The 15200-nt window shown below is 38.9% G+C and overlaps 1 long non-coding RNA gene across 1 annotated transcript; it reads left to right on the top strand.

The window, feature by feature from the left end:
• Positions 1-1124: 1124 nt before the first annotated feature.
• On the top strand, positions 1125-12780 carry LOC308668869. Its single transcript, XR_014026608.1, has 3 exons — positions 1125-1226; positions 11864-11925; positions 12581-12780. It is a non-coding gene; the product is annotated as an uncharacterized lncRNA (long non-coding RNA).
• Positions 12781-15200: the final 2420 nt, after the last annotated feature.

Raw genomic sequence — 15200 nt, 5'->3', positions numbered from 1 at the left:
CTCAGAGATGGCTGTTTGGGCCTCTATGAACAATCTTAAGGAATATATTCCATAGTTCTGCTCTTCTACTTGTTTTCTACATTAAAATATTCATATTCATATTCATATCCTATATAATACTGCAGGGAGTAAGAATTCTGATGATTCAGGAAGCAAATGCTAATCTGCATCCCACTTCAAAGTACTTTTTAAAAGACCATATCACAAAAAGGGAACCATAAGAGAAATTGATAATTATAGCACTTTCATGCTTTGGGTATGGCCTATTATCTTAGAACTGCCTATCTGTATCAATGGCTGGGCAGAGGAAGGGCAGTAACATATCTGATGGGTCTTAGTAACCCCGGATAGAAATAAAGGCTATTTGATGTCTTGGAATTCCTTGGAAATGCTGAAGATTTCTACTTTGCAGCAAGCCAGTTTCTTGTTCTTAAGATGGGCATATACATTTGCTTATTTTGATTTGGCTGGGTCAGGAAGTCCAACACTTGTTTCTGAGGACATTAACGTCTTACTTGCATAAAAAGTTTTTATGTTTCTATTGTGTTCTTCAATCAATCAAAATAGAGATTGAAGGGACCTTGGAGGTCTAGTCCAACAGCTTACTCAAGCAATAGAATTCTTTTCTGTACGGTAGTTGGTCAATTATAAAAGGATTTCTTCGCAAGGAACTCTATATCACACAGAAAATTCAAGGTGACTAACTTGCTAACCTTTGAAAAGAAACCAGCGCTTGTCATTGTTGTACATACATTAAACTCAATGCAGACTCAACCACAGTTTCATCTGGGAAACAACATCTTAGATCCAGACAATGAAAAACCTGCTAGGAAATTTCTGGAAGCTTGGCATTCAGACAAATCAGACAGCAAGATAAAACACATTTGCACACAATTCAAAAGGAGACAATAAAAAGTCTAGTAAGGAAACAGAAAGAGTAGAAAGTGCTAGATAAGCAGGGCTCAACACCAGACAAACATTCAAGAATAAAACAATAATCAACAAACCCCCAAGGAAGAAACACCTTTACCAAAATGATATATAAAACAGGTAGCAAACACCACATTCACTTGTACTGATGCTATTACCTTGCAGTGAAACGACTGCAAGCAAAACACCAACCTCAGGGATCATCAAGACCTTCACAGTTCATCCCTATATTCTTTTCTATTACTATCAGAAGACTTCAGATTTTGAATCGCTCACATAACTCAGTGCAGAAAAGAGTAAGTTTACCAAAGGTTTGTTCCACTGCTTGCTTTTTTAGTGGTGAAGATTTGACTACTGTTTTCAGCATGTTTGTGATTAGATAACACTGTTTATGGCATATTATAATCCTCCAGATAAAAAAAATAACTTCTATATATTTTAGTAAGAGGAAGCAATATGATAATTAAGAGTGGTTACTTTTTGTTCGATTATGCCCTGTACAGTTTTAATTCTTTTGTGTCTCAGACAGCATTTTTGGGGAAAAGGATGTAATGTCCCAACCAGGCTTCTCAACCTGCTGCCTTTTAGATGTGTCAATTCCCAAAATTCCCAGCCAAGATAATTAAATATTGATAGACTGTTGGCCCTCCCTTTCATTGAAAAGATTTAAATATATTACTAGGCAAAGGCTAGGCAATTTCAGACATTTGAGATACTTCCACGTTACCATCCTAGCAGCCTTAGCTAACTTTTCCGATAATGAAGAATGTTGGGAACTCTTAATTCAACATCCTCTGGAATGCCATAGCTTGTTTTTATCCCTGGGTTAAGCAGTGTTTTTTTGCTTGGTTTTAACTTATGATTATGGACACAACTAATTAGATTTATTCAGTTATAGTGTGAACCCAACTAAATTAGGTTTATTGAGTCATAATTTAAAAAGTGTTAGAATTTTGTGGGGTCCATAGTCAAGGGTGGGCTCTTGCTGCTGTTTGTCCACTGTAAGAAAAAGTCTGTTTATCACTCTTGTGTCTTAAATGTCTATATATAGGTAATCCCTGAGTTCCGAGCATTCACTTAATGTTGGTTCAAAGTTACATGATGAGTGCCCTACTGTTTACGAGCAAGTCCCAAAATTATGAATATTGCAGCACCACGGCAGTTGTTCGCCCTTATGAGCGATTTTGGTGGCACTTCAACATTCATCCTATTTTCCCCCCCCACTCCTCACAACTGCTTCCCCCTCCCTTCCTGCCCCACTGGACTCACCTTGCAAAACTCCTCTCTGCCGCAATTTCTTGCAAATCCTCTTTGCTGCAAATCCTCTCCTTTGAGGGAGAGGAGAGTCAGCTTGGAAATGTTTTTCGCCCCAAGAATGGAAGTTTCTGGAGTCTGTGATTGCATGTGAGTGTTTGAAGTTGCGCCAAATCACGCACCTCAGAAACTTTCATTCTCTATGTGAAAGGTGCCTGTCTCCTGCTCCTTCCCCCAACTCTTTTCTGCCTGATGGCAGGCCTGAAGCCTTCAACTGAGGGAGAAGGCCAAGCCCCTCGCACCCCTGTCCAGCCCACCGGAGCTTGTCGCGCTGGGGGAGAAAGTGACCCCGTTGACTCCGGAGCCTCAGAGCTTCCTCCAAGCGGCCCAGAATGGAGGCCAGGGGTGGCTTCTGCATACCTCCGGGGGTTGGATCCAGCCTTCGGGGGACTGATCCACTCTGCACCCAGAATGGAGCTTCTGAGGGCTGGATCCAGGCCTCGGAGGGGTCTTCCAAGCCGTTTGCACCAGGAACGGAGGGGGTGGTGGTTTCTGCATGCCTCTGGAAGTTGGATCCAGCCCTCAGAGGCATGCAGGAGCTCCCTCAACTTCTGTTCCTGGCGCAAATGGCTTGTAAGACGCTCCGAGGCTTGGATCCAGTCCTCGGAAGCTCCATTCTAAGTGGCAGCAGCTTGGAGCAGTCCTCTGAGGGCTGGATTCAACCTCCGGAGGCATGCAGAAGTCTCCCCCCAATCTCTGTTCTGGGAGTGGTGGCTGCGTGGCTCCGGAGTTGGGAGGAAGCAGGAGGCAGGCACGGCAAACAGCGTGAGAATTCAGGCACCCATTCTTTGCAAAAGAGGATCGGTGCCTGAACTCGTGTGATTTTATGGCACCCAGGAACCGCGGCAGAGAGGAGACGGATCTTTTCAAGGTAAGTGAGTCTGGTGTGGCAAGAAGGGAGGGGGAAGCATGAGGTATCTTAGTGGGTTGGGAAGGCCTTGGGGGTTCTTAATGAGACACGTGTTTTAAAGAGCAAGGGAGTGAACTTGTTTGAGGTACGAGATTCTACGGGTTTTTGAGTTATGAGTGGAATGTTCAGGCTCCATTACACTCATAACTCGAGGACTACCTGTACTAAGTATAATAGTACAAGGAAAGATAAAAATTTCAGATGAAAATTGCTCTGGAAAACTGCTTAGACTTCATAAATTTTCAGTTCATGAAGTCTAAGCAGTTCCATGAAGAAATTTCCCTGTCTGATTATGTGAAATAGATTCTAATATTCCATTAGTAAGGTATGGGAGTGGGGAATTTGTGGCCATCCAGGTGTTGCTAAATTACAACTCCCAACATTCCTTGTAATTGTTCAGGTGGGCTGAATCTTCTGGGAGTTCATATATTGGTACAACACCAAGCGGATTGTAACTACCTGGTAACCCTGTAGGCTGCTTTAACTGAAGCAGGCTAGAAGCAGTAGATGAAGCAATTCCCATCATAGCTACTTTAAACTGGGGAAATCTTCATTCACTGCTCAGTGTACAGTTAAAAATACAATAACCCCTGCCCTGTAGATGTGTAATAATTCCTGCAGAAGAAGAGGTGGAATCTCTATAACTAGAATGGAGTTCTTGTATCCTAGATGTAAGGCAGTAGAGAATGCTATAGCACTTGCTTTCAAAGAACCGTATAGCCTGCTGATTAATAACCTCAGAGGTGGCTGCACAATAAAGGGTGTAATGGAAATCAATACTGCATGCTCTACTTATGCACCCTCATGAGAGTTCTCTCAAACTTGTTTCAATAATCCTAGAGACTAGAAGCATATGCATTGTCTCATCTTTTATCTTCTGGATCAATGCTTTCCAGTGGTCACTTCTAAAAGCTTGATTCATCATTGTATACTTTTTTGATACTCAAAGAATTCCCTTGTCATAACTGCTTGCCAAAGCACCATTAATGTCTTCTTAAAGAGGAATATCAGAAGGAGAATATTATCTTTATCTTATGCAGTGAACATTCTACTTATATTTGAGAAGTTTTAGGAAGTGTCTTAAGTTCTTTAGTTGACTCCTACTTCATTTAACATTTCGTTAACAAGCCTTTTGGTCTAGCCTCATGAAGTGTGTGAAGTACTGCTCCATGGTAATATAGTATGTGACTGTGTAGTCTTGTGAGGGCCACAAAATATGGGTGTACTTGACTGAAAAGATCTTTTAAAGATGCTTGTCTTCCTTCTGCACAATTAAAAAAATGGATTTTCTAGTTCTGTAACTGCTTTGACAAGTTTACCCTAATTTATCTCTTACTGAATTTTTTAAAATAATTATGTGATGTCAACTTTCAGTAGGGTTTCCTAGAGAAGCATTAATACATTTAAAATGCAGAAAACAAATAACCATCATAAAACACCAGGGTTTCTGTCAGACAACTACATATCTTGCTAAGTTGCAATATGTAGAAATGTTTTGCTTGTACAGTATATACTGTTTCCTTGACTGTAGACATCAATAAAACAAATTCTCTAACCAAAATGTTACTTTTTCAGTCACTGAGAAATGTATAAATGTGAAAAATGTGAAAAAGCAAAGTCAATGGGGCAAGCTTGCAGGAGCTCACAAATGGTGAACATGATCTTGAGATTCTGCAACCACAAAGGATTCACTCAATGACAGCAACCAAAACTGCCACAATTGTCCATAAATTGGTGTGGTCACATGATGTCATGTGTAGTAAAAGTTGTCACTCTGAGTTGTAAGCAACACCTAAATGTTCTAAAATTTTTATGAGAATAAACACATTTTTGTCTAGCAGTAAGACAAGTCAGTGCCAGACATATCTTTCTAGGAGGGTGTTACAGAGTTGCCTGGATAGCCACTTGCTTGTTTCAAAGCAAGGCCTCTGGAAATGGCTTTAAAGTAGAAGCAGGCTTTAAAATATAAGAAAATAGCTTTAAAATATAATAGCCATAGCAATAGCACTTATATACTGCTTCATAGTGCTTTACAGCTCTCTAAGCGGTTTACATAATCAGCATGTTGCCCCCAACAATCTAGGTCCTCATTTTACCAACCTTGGAAGGATAGAAGGCTGAGTCAACTTTGAGCAGGTCAGGATCAAAGAAATCGAACTTCTGGCAGTATGAGTAGCTATAGCCTGCAATACTGCATTCTTGTTGTGATTCCGTGCCTGCCAGTGGACCTGGTAGTTGAGTCTGGGGAATCAGAAGAGGAGGAGGAGGGGCCTGGAGAGCCATCACAGTTGGAGGAAGGCTCTGATGAGCTCCAGGACTTTCAATCTGATGAAAAGCCTGGCCCTTCCACTTGTGCTCAGGCTGAGACCCAGCTATGCTGGGAAGCTGAGTCAGACTCAGGATTCACAGCTGGAAGACCTCTTAGACGCTTGCAAATGCCGACAGGCAACAAGAGCAGGATAGAGGGAGGCAATGGGGCAACTCCAAGGGCGAAGGAGAAAGGATTGAGAAGCCATGCCTTGGGGCTGCATAATAAAAAGGGAAGGTGTGAGCGGGGCTGGTTGCTAAATGCAACCATTTGACTCAAGTTTCATGGGATCATGTTCTGATTGCCTTGCCTGTGAACAAGTCTCCATTTGAATCATGTTCTGTGTGCCTTTGGACAATTCTCTGAATTGTGTTTTGTTTGTCTTTGCTTTTGGGACATTTTGCAGGTCTGTAAATAATATTAAAAGGGGTTTGTTTTTCCTGCGTTTTCCAGCTTACTTGTTGGGTTTGTCCTTGTGAGTTAACAAGGACTCATGTAGGCTGGGACAGAACAATTCTAACCACTATGCCACTAAGGCTCTGAACTTGTGGGAAGAGTTGTTCTTGCAGATTTTGTGGTCTGATGTCCTAGGGCAGAGGTCCCCAATCCTTTGGGCACCAGGGACCGGTTCCGTGGAGAGTTTTTTTTCTGCGGACCAGAGTGGGTATGGTTTTGTGTGCTGCCTGCATCCTGCAGATGGGGCTTTGCTTGTTTGTGTGGCCTGGTTTCTGGCATGCTGCGGCCTGGTACTAGTCCACAGACCAGAGGTTGGGAACCCCTGTCCTAGGGGACCTTTAAACTGGAATTGGCAATAAACTGAAAGTCAGCAAGAATAGTATAGAATTAACAATATTTGTTCAAAATGCCCAATTCCAATTAATACTTTTGTTACATTTGTTTTCTTTTAACTGAGGGTCTTGGATGATATTCAAGGGCAATGCCATATAGGACATTATGTAGTAATCACATTAGAAATCTGTCGGATATGGAATATTACAGCACAGCTATTTGTAGCCGAATAGGGTCATAACTGGTACCCCAGTCTAAGCTCGAATTTATATTCTGGGAGCTTTGTGCCATTGTGGATATATGAACTGTCAGGACAAAGCTAGATTCAGACATCCTCTCTGCCCCAACTATGAACTTGCTCTTTTATGTAGCTGCAAAGCTGTGAACACTACTCCCTTAGGCATGCATATTATTCACTAACAGCATCTCCTTCTTGTCTGGGTAGAACATTAGCTCATTTGATCTCCTGTTGCAACTGATCCAAGACTTTAATTGCTCTACCTGGATCTGATAAAAAGAACTATCTGATGGTCATGCAGATGGTACAGTACTTCACTTTATATCTCTGAAAAGTTTCAGAGCCGATTCAACCGACCAGATTGCTTTCATGATATCCTTCTCAAATTCCATGGAGCCTATCAGAAAGACAACCATTGGCAACTGTCGTCTTCTATTACAACCTGATAAGCAATGTTTCCTGCTTTATCAGTGATCAAATGTGCTGTCTAATTGGCCTGGGCCCCTGAATTTCATTGTAGACAAATATCTCACTTCAGTTGGTTACTGTATTCTTGGTTCACTAGCCATTTTTATTTTGGAAGTACAGGAATGGAACAGTGGAAACTTTTAACTGTTTTAAATTTTAACTTAAAAACCCCCTCAGGTTCAATAAGAAAGAACAGGTTTTTAAACGTACACGCAACTGAGAAAAATTCTGCCACTTTCCCTTTTTATTCCAAGTATCTGGGAAAATTAACAAAATTGGAGCTTCTTTTTCTTTTTTAACCAGTTGTGAGAGATTGTGAAGAGAATGAGAAAGTAGCAGGAGGAATGCCAGATACAACCAACTGATGGAAGTAAAGTTTATTACAAGTTTATCTTATAGCTCAGTCTAGTCTCTTTGAACATTTTGAATCTCTTCTCAAGATGAGAAGATTCAGAATGTTCAAAGAGATTCCATCTTAATATATATATATATCTTAATGAACTCATTGCTGAAAGGGAGCTAGAGAATTGTGGGGAGCTTTCCACAATTCTAAATCTTACCGCTAATTTAGCTACCCCTGTCTAAATCTGAGCAGGAAATAGTTTAATTATGACTAGCAATTAAAATGTAAAATTCTCTTGCCTTGTAGAAAAAAACCCCACAGATCTGTAGTTTTCTTACTGCATGTAATGAACTACTAAAAAAGCTGTCATGAAATCTTGAAATGCCCCAACAATTACTGTGCCAATATGATACTGAAATCCTGATCTTCTTAAAGGTAGATAAAAATCTGCATAGCAGTGCTGTAAAACTGCCTGGAAGAAATATGGAAAACCTGGTCATAAGCAATAATTTACCATTTCTGTTTTGCATTAATGTTGAAAGATACGCAATTAAGCCAGTTAGATGAAAATCACTTCCTCATAATTTTGCAAATGTAAAAAAAAATCAATAAACAATCAATATCCACCCCCCCCACACACACACAGTTTATATCCCTTGTGCTTTGCTTCAGAGTGAAAACACCAGCAGTGCTGGTAGTGCATCTATGTATTAATCAGCCACTAGATGCCACCAGTGCCTTATTTAGGTAGCTATATATACACTCTTTTGTATTTCGAAAAATGCTCAGCTGTATAAAGGCATCTGAAAATATAATAATCATACTGGGTACCCTTATCTAAATTTATTTTAAAGTTGTGTTGACCTGATCTCCTCCTTCTCCACTTCTAGCTACAGAAAATAGAAATGGTTTGTTGGAATAACAGAAACTAAAACAATACGGCAGAGTTGCTTTACTCCTTAAAAGCAGGGATCCATATTTGTCTAATAAAAGTATCATTCTAAGGAAAACATCCATCCAAAGTCTCATATAACTAGACAAAGCAGGCCAGGGAAGAATTGGGGGTGGTAGGTCTGCAAACACCCTGGGACAAAAGAAGAATGTCGTGGAATTGCAGCGGTGGGTATGATTACGCCAATGCAAATTAGCTGCCACCCATTTCACCAGGTTATTTCAGGAGGCGCCTTGAAGAGTCAAATTGCTTCCCTTTGACTCTCATTGCAATGAAAAGTGCAGGGCTTAGCAACTCCAGACATGTTGCAAGTTGCAAGTTGCAGGTTGAATAAATAATTCTGAACTTATGCTATCAAATAATAAAAAAGGAAAAAAAATATAGAAGGTTGCCCTAGTACCTCTTTTTCAGTCCTGTCCCCACTTCTAACATGATATTGTCTGGCACTGGAACGTTCTGTTTTACCCCTGACTATGTGATGTCCTTCTCTCCTTCTTAGAACATGAATTAAACAGTCTTAAACCATCAGCTCCTATATTTGAATAACAATAGTGCTTAGCACTTAGCCTTATATACCGCTTTATAGTGATTTACAGCCCACTCTAAGCAGTTTATAGAGTCGGCATGTCTGGGTCCTCTTTTTACCAACCTCGGAAGGATGGAAGGCTGAGTCAACCTTGAGCTGGTCAAGATCAAACTGCTGGTAATTGGCAGATTTAGCCTGCAGTTCTGAATTCTAATCATTGCCCCATCAAGGCTCATAAATAAAAAACCCTGTCATTTGTGTAAAATTTGCAATGCTTTGCTGTTGTTTAAGGCAACAGGAGGTGACATGGTACAGATGTGACCAGAGCTATATTCTGGGAGTGTTTAGAAATACAAGCAACCCCTTCTCCTCACTTTCCCTCTGGCTGCTATACAGCTTCCAGTGTTCCTTTGCTGGTTTGTTTTCTGAGCGCCTTTCAAACATGTCCTCCTTATTTTTGAAATCTATTTCAGATTTACAACTAGACAGAATGAAGAAGAGGTTTCTACTATTTTATTTGCAAAAAGGGAGGGAACATAACTGAACAATTCCACATAGTATACTCAGAAATAGTATTAATGGGATTTTTTTTAAAGGAACTGCAGCAATTGAAATCTTTACAGAAATATGCTGAAAATAGTGACAGATGTCAGTTTCCATCACTCCCCCCACACCCAGAACAAAGAGAGGTGATTGCTCAATAGCTAATCCATTTTAATTAGTCCATTCTGTAGGACTTATCCAGTTGAACAGTTATAGCAGAATTTGTCTTCTCTGAAGCTATTTCCATCCTGGGGTCTTTTCATATATTTCTTAACTTCACATTGTTTTAATCTAGAAGTGGGGCAGACAGATCACCTTGGAGAAGCCTACACAGGTAAAGGGCTTGACTGAAGGATATTTTTTCCTGCTGGCTGATATGACGTGCAGTACTGAAAGCATTAAAACCAAAGAAAATTAATCATCTTGCTTATAAATTATGAATGGCCCATTACAAATCAGGACAATTCAGTACCAACACAATAGAGACAGCAAAAAGACCTGCAACAAAGAGAGTAAATTTTACAGCAGCATTGAAGGAGAAATAGTAGGAAAAAGTGCATTTTCTGACACAAACCTGATCTCTTTCTATATTTCTATATTTCCAACTTTCTTTCCAAGTAAAAACCAAGGATAAACTTTTTCACACCTCTAGTCAAAGGTGTTTAAGCAGAACTTAGAGCTGGTGATTTGCAAAATCTTAATAACATACATGCAAACTTTGTTGAACTCATAAATGATAATATAAGATCTCTCTGTGACTATTGCTCTTTCCAGCAAAGGCTGTCATATTTTTTGTCAATAGTCTTAACTGGAAGCTTGATCCATTCTTTCCCAATAGGTTATCTTTAAATAGGTTGTTGGGAGATTAGCTGAGAGAATATGGTAGCAGAAGGGATCCCCCCACCTTTTAAGATGCAATCTGACTTATTTTTCCTTTGGACAAATGTAGTGTATTTTGGGTGAGATCCTCATATAGAAGCTGGCATGGAACGGGGGAACATTCAGCAAACCACCAATTGCAGTTTTAAATGTTGCTCTTCTGAAAAGGCAGGAACTATTCATAGAAAGCAGAGAATATCAGAAAAGGAACCGTTCTTGTCATTTGTTGGATACTTCTTCTCCAAAGGCTCAGAGTCATTGATATATAGATCACCCTACATCTTATCCTCACAATAATTACTCTGTTGGGCCCAAATTTATGCAGTTTCTATGCCTGATAGTGAACTTAAATTGGGCTCTTTCTAGTTCTACTTCAGCTTCTTCACCATCACACTAAACATGCATATCGCTAGAGAACAAATCTAGGTAAACTGAAAAGTGATTAGCAAAATAGTTAACAAATTCATGCTATCTAATACCTGGAGACTTTGTCTAGTTGCTTCAGTTTATTTCACAGAGTTATTGTGAGGGGTGTAAAATTAAGATCAATCTTAACAATGCTCTAAATTGCCAGAGGAAATTTGGGACATAAATGCATGAGAAAATTACCTAGTGGCCTCTTTTTTAATGCTTGGTTCGAAATGTTTTCTTCGAAATTAATCCTGACTTTAATACTAACATCCTTCACGTCTGAAAGGCTAAAAAGCTAATGCTATACTATTTATGAATTCTCGGGATATAGTGAAAATGGCAAAACATTTTACTAATATATAAATATAAATGATACCTACACTGGTATAAAATTATTTTTTGCTATATTTATCAAATTACCAGTATACCTATACCAAAAATGATAGCTATACTGGTATTTTCAAATGATTTTAGGAGTTTCATAAGGGAGGAGGCCATATACACCTGATGCAAAGATTTTATTGGGTATAATCCAGTCTGGAGAGTTATTCCTGTCTGGAATGTTAATCATCATCCTTATATCTGTGTTATGTCTTAATTTTAAGCAGTTTTATGCCTTAAATTTATTATTATTATTTTATTTATATTTACAATACTTTAAAACAGCAGTAGCTATTGGAAAAATCCTTTAAGAAGAGAACAAAATTGGGTACACTTGCTGGGTAAAATCCAGCCAGGGTAGGTTGCACCCCTTCTAAAACTACATTTGACTTTTCCTTAAAGCTTAGCATGTCTTTTTGGCCAACACTGGCAATAATAAGAATAAACAGATTTCAGTTTGTGCAGGATGCGATTGGATCAAGTTTTATCAAAGAGAAGACGGCTGACATCTAAATTAAATTTATTTAATTTTCAGACATGCCTGGAGTTTTGTAAACATGAAACTGCAATGTGGTCTAAATTACTGAAACAGTCTATTTTTCCAAGACTATAATCAATGCAATTAACTGTGCTATTTACATGTTTACAAAACTTGCTCATAAAGCTATTACACAGCAGTTAATATCAGCAGTGAGAAACTACTTAGTTAAACTTTTGTATGTGCCCAGTTTGGCCCCTCTGATTTGGCTCCTTCCACCAGAATAATCATAGAAAAAAACAAACAGAAAAAACAACAGAACAGCAGAGTTGGAACCTTGGAGATCTTCTAGCCCAACCCACTGCTCAAGCAGGACACCTTATATCATTTCAGACAAATGGCTGTCCAATCTCTTCTTAAAATCCTCAATGATGGAGCATCCACAATTTCTGGAGGTAAGCTGTTCCACTGTCAGGAAAATTCTCCTTAGTTTTAGTTTCCATCCATTGCGTCTTGTTTTGCTTTCTTGTCTTTAAGCATTTAAAAGTCTTCTGTTTAAAGAAGGTATGAGTAATAACTTTTCATGTAGAATTGTTATTGTCTTTCTGATATAGTTATCAATATCTGTTATAAATGCTGCAGTCCATACATATCAGCAATGTTCTATGCCTCAAAGTTGTGATCTTAAATGGGAAAGTTATGTATTACGATAACAAATGGCTGATGTTGCATTCTCTTCATTATACATACTTTAAAAGTAAAACAGTGATTGCTACCTACTAAAACTACACGAAGGTGTTATATTACCAACAAATGAAGGATCTTTATTACATTGACCAAGCTCTGCAAAGATACCCTGAGCACGTAACTTTGCCAGCATAAGTAATGCCAGGGAAATCAATAAGGCTACTCATTGACTCATTATTGTCAGATTGTCCCAGAGCTGCAGTCAATTAGATCAAGGTTTAATTGTCTCAGGTACTGGCATGGTTTGGATACAGCTTGGGCCTATTTTCCAGTAGCTCACCAACATAACTAAAAATATATCAGATTATAACATCAGGGAAAGAGATCAATTGGATTTAATATGATATTATATTTATTCCTCAGGGAGTGACCTTAAAGGACTTGAAACTAGGAACGTGTGCTGTGTTGTCTCATGTAAGCACACTCAGCAATTGTCTTTGGAAATTAACGAACAGATTTGGAAATGCTGAAAACAAGCATAAATAATGAACTATAATCATTACCTTACCCCCAAGATGATGTAGTTCTGGAAAAAATCCACTTCATTCCGCACAAAAGATAAACGTGATAAACTGCTTCCACCTCACCATCTCCTGTCCACCTTCTTACTTCATGTTGTGAGCTCTGATCTTGTGATATGTAAATCAACCAATCAATCAATGAGAATGTTTTCTGTGAGGAAACCAAAGTGAAACTCAGGCACGAGTAGGCAAGAGAACCAGCAAGTGGAGCGATGGACTATTATCATTGGTCACACAGTCAGACAGATGTTTAGAATAGATTTGGCTTTTTGTTCACCTGTAGAACTAGCAATAACATTTAGACATATATACCCAGTGCTTTTTTTGTAAAAGAAAAAGGTGCCGGAACTCACACATGTCATACAACCCGCCTTGCCTACCCTACAAGGTTCCATCCAAAAAAGGTGCCGGAACTCCGTTCTGAGTGTTCTATGACAAAAAAAGCCCTGTATATAGCACTTCACAGTGCTTTACAGCCTTCTCTAAGTGGTTCACAGAGTCAGCACATTGCCCCCAACAGTTTGGGCCCTCATTTTATCGACCTTGAAAGGTTTGAAGGTTGAGTGAACTTTGAGCCAGTCAGAATCAAACTTCTGGCAGTCAGCAGAATTAGCTTGCAATACTGCATTCTAACCATTGCACCACCAAGGACCTATCAAGTCATTCCCAAGGACTTGGGATAGGCAGATGTTTAATAATATTAAAAATTTTGTTGCAGGATGCAAACTGCTCCAAGTAAAGCTACCTTTTGCAATTAACTGATGGTAATTTTGTCAACACCAATGGTGTTCAAGTGGTGCTCCAGATGTTTTGGGATTGCACCTAAGGTGCCTATTACTATTGGTACTGTCTTTGCTTACTTTTACCATATTGTTCTAATTTTGTTTGCAGATCTTTATATTTGTGATTTTCTTAAGTTCTTTTCTGCTATTTCCAGGTATTGCTATGTCCGTCATCCAGACTTTTTTTGTCTTTCTTATTGACAATTGTTACATCTGGGGTGCTACATAACAGATGCTTGTTTGTTTGAATTCTATTGCCCTTGGGCATTTTAGCTTCCTCATTTTTTAATACTTTATCTATTTTATGTTCCCTCCAGTTCTTACTTGTAGGCAAATGGTATTTCTTGCGGATTTTCCAATGTGCCATTGTTGCTACTTTTCATGCCATTGTTTGTAGTCAGTCTATGTGATCTTCTTGCAGCAGCTAATTGGGAGTCTGTTATTTCTTCAGCTTCTTTGCAGAGCAGCATTTATTATCTGTTTCTGTCCTCTCAATTCTGGCTTTGTAAGCATTTGTCCTTTTTTCTCTCCTTATTATGGTTCATCGCACACTCAGCCAGATGTTCAGACTGGATTTGGCATTTTGTCCACCTATCGTTTTCCCCAAGGATCTGGGATAGGCAGATCTGGGAGTTTGATAGTGTTACAGGTATCGTCACAGGATAAAGGCTGCTCTGAATAAAGCTGCTTTTTGCAACTGACTGATGATGAATATGTTCAAGTGTTTTGGGGTTGCATTGAAGGCACCTACTGCTATTGATACTATCGTTGCTTTCATTTGCCACAGTTGTTCTATTTCTATTTGCAGGTCTTTGTATTTTGTTGTCTTCTCCAGTTTTTTCTCTTTTACTTTGCTCTCTCCAGGTACTGCCAAGTCCACTATCCATACTTTTTTTTTGTCTTTCATGTCGACAATTGTTAAATATGGTGTGTTATATGGCAGGTAGTATTAATATAATTATATGGCTAATCTAAAATTAGATTCACAGTCAGAGACTGATGAAAACTTAATAACTAAGGCCAAACCAGAAACCTCAGAATCATTAAGGTAGCATCTGAGGATATAGTCAGTTCCAAGCAGAGTATTATTTTTTTTGTAAAATTGGAGTATTTGGGTTTAAAATTTTCGAATCAGGGAAGTCCTTTAGGTATTGCTCCAAGGGCTTCAATCATGATTGGTATAACAACGTATTTCATTTGTCATATGTATTCAACTTCAATCTGCAAGTCTTGGTATTTTATCTTTTTTTTGGGGGGGTTGCTTTTCCCCAATCCTAGCATTACATTCACGCACATCAGTAAACCAGCTTTTTTATGCCTTTTATCAGGCAAGTTATGAACAAATTGTCTGTCTTTTGCTGACCATTTAAGTTATGATGGACATAAAAATGTATTTATGATCTTTCCTCAAAGTTACAAATACTGCACCATCCCAATGGTCATATCATTACATTTGGAGCATTTATTATCAGTTGCAGCATTCTGTGGTCAAGTGATCACATTTTGTGACAATTCTTACCTTTTTCTCCCCCCCCCATGGCCTTTGGATAAGCTGGATTTGAACTTATGACCACATGATTTGCTTAGCAACAGCACCGACTTGCTTAATGACCATTGTAAAAATATTTATAAAATCAAGTCTGGTCACATGGTGACTCGAGTTACAACCTCAATAACTTA

This window comes from Vipera berus (assembly GCF_964194415.1).
Source record: "Vipera berus genome assembly, chromosome: 5".
Taxonomy (NCBI): domain Eukaryota; kingdom Metazoa; phylum Chordata; class Lepidosauria; order Squamata; family Viperidae; genus Vipera; species Vipera berus.
Note: the sequence above shows the minus strand (reverse complement) of the source record. Positions and strands in the feature narration are given on the sequence as shown.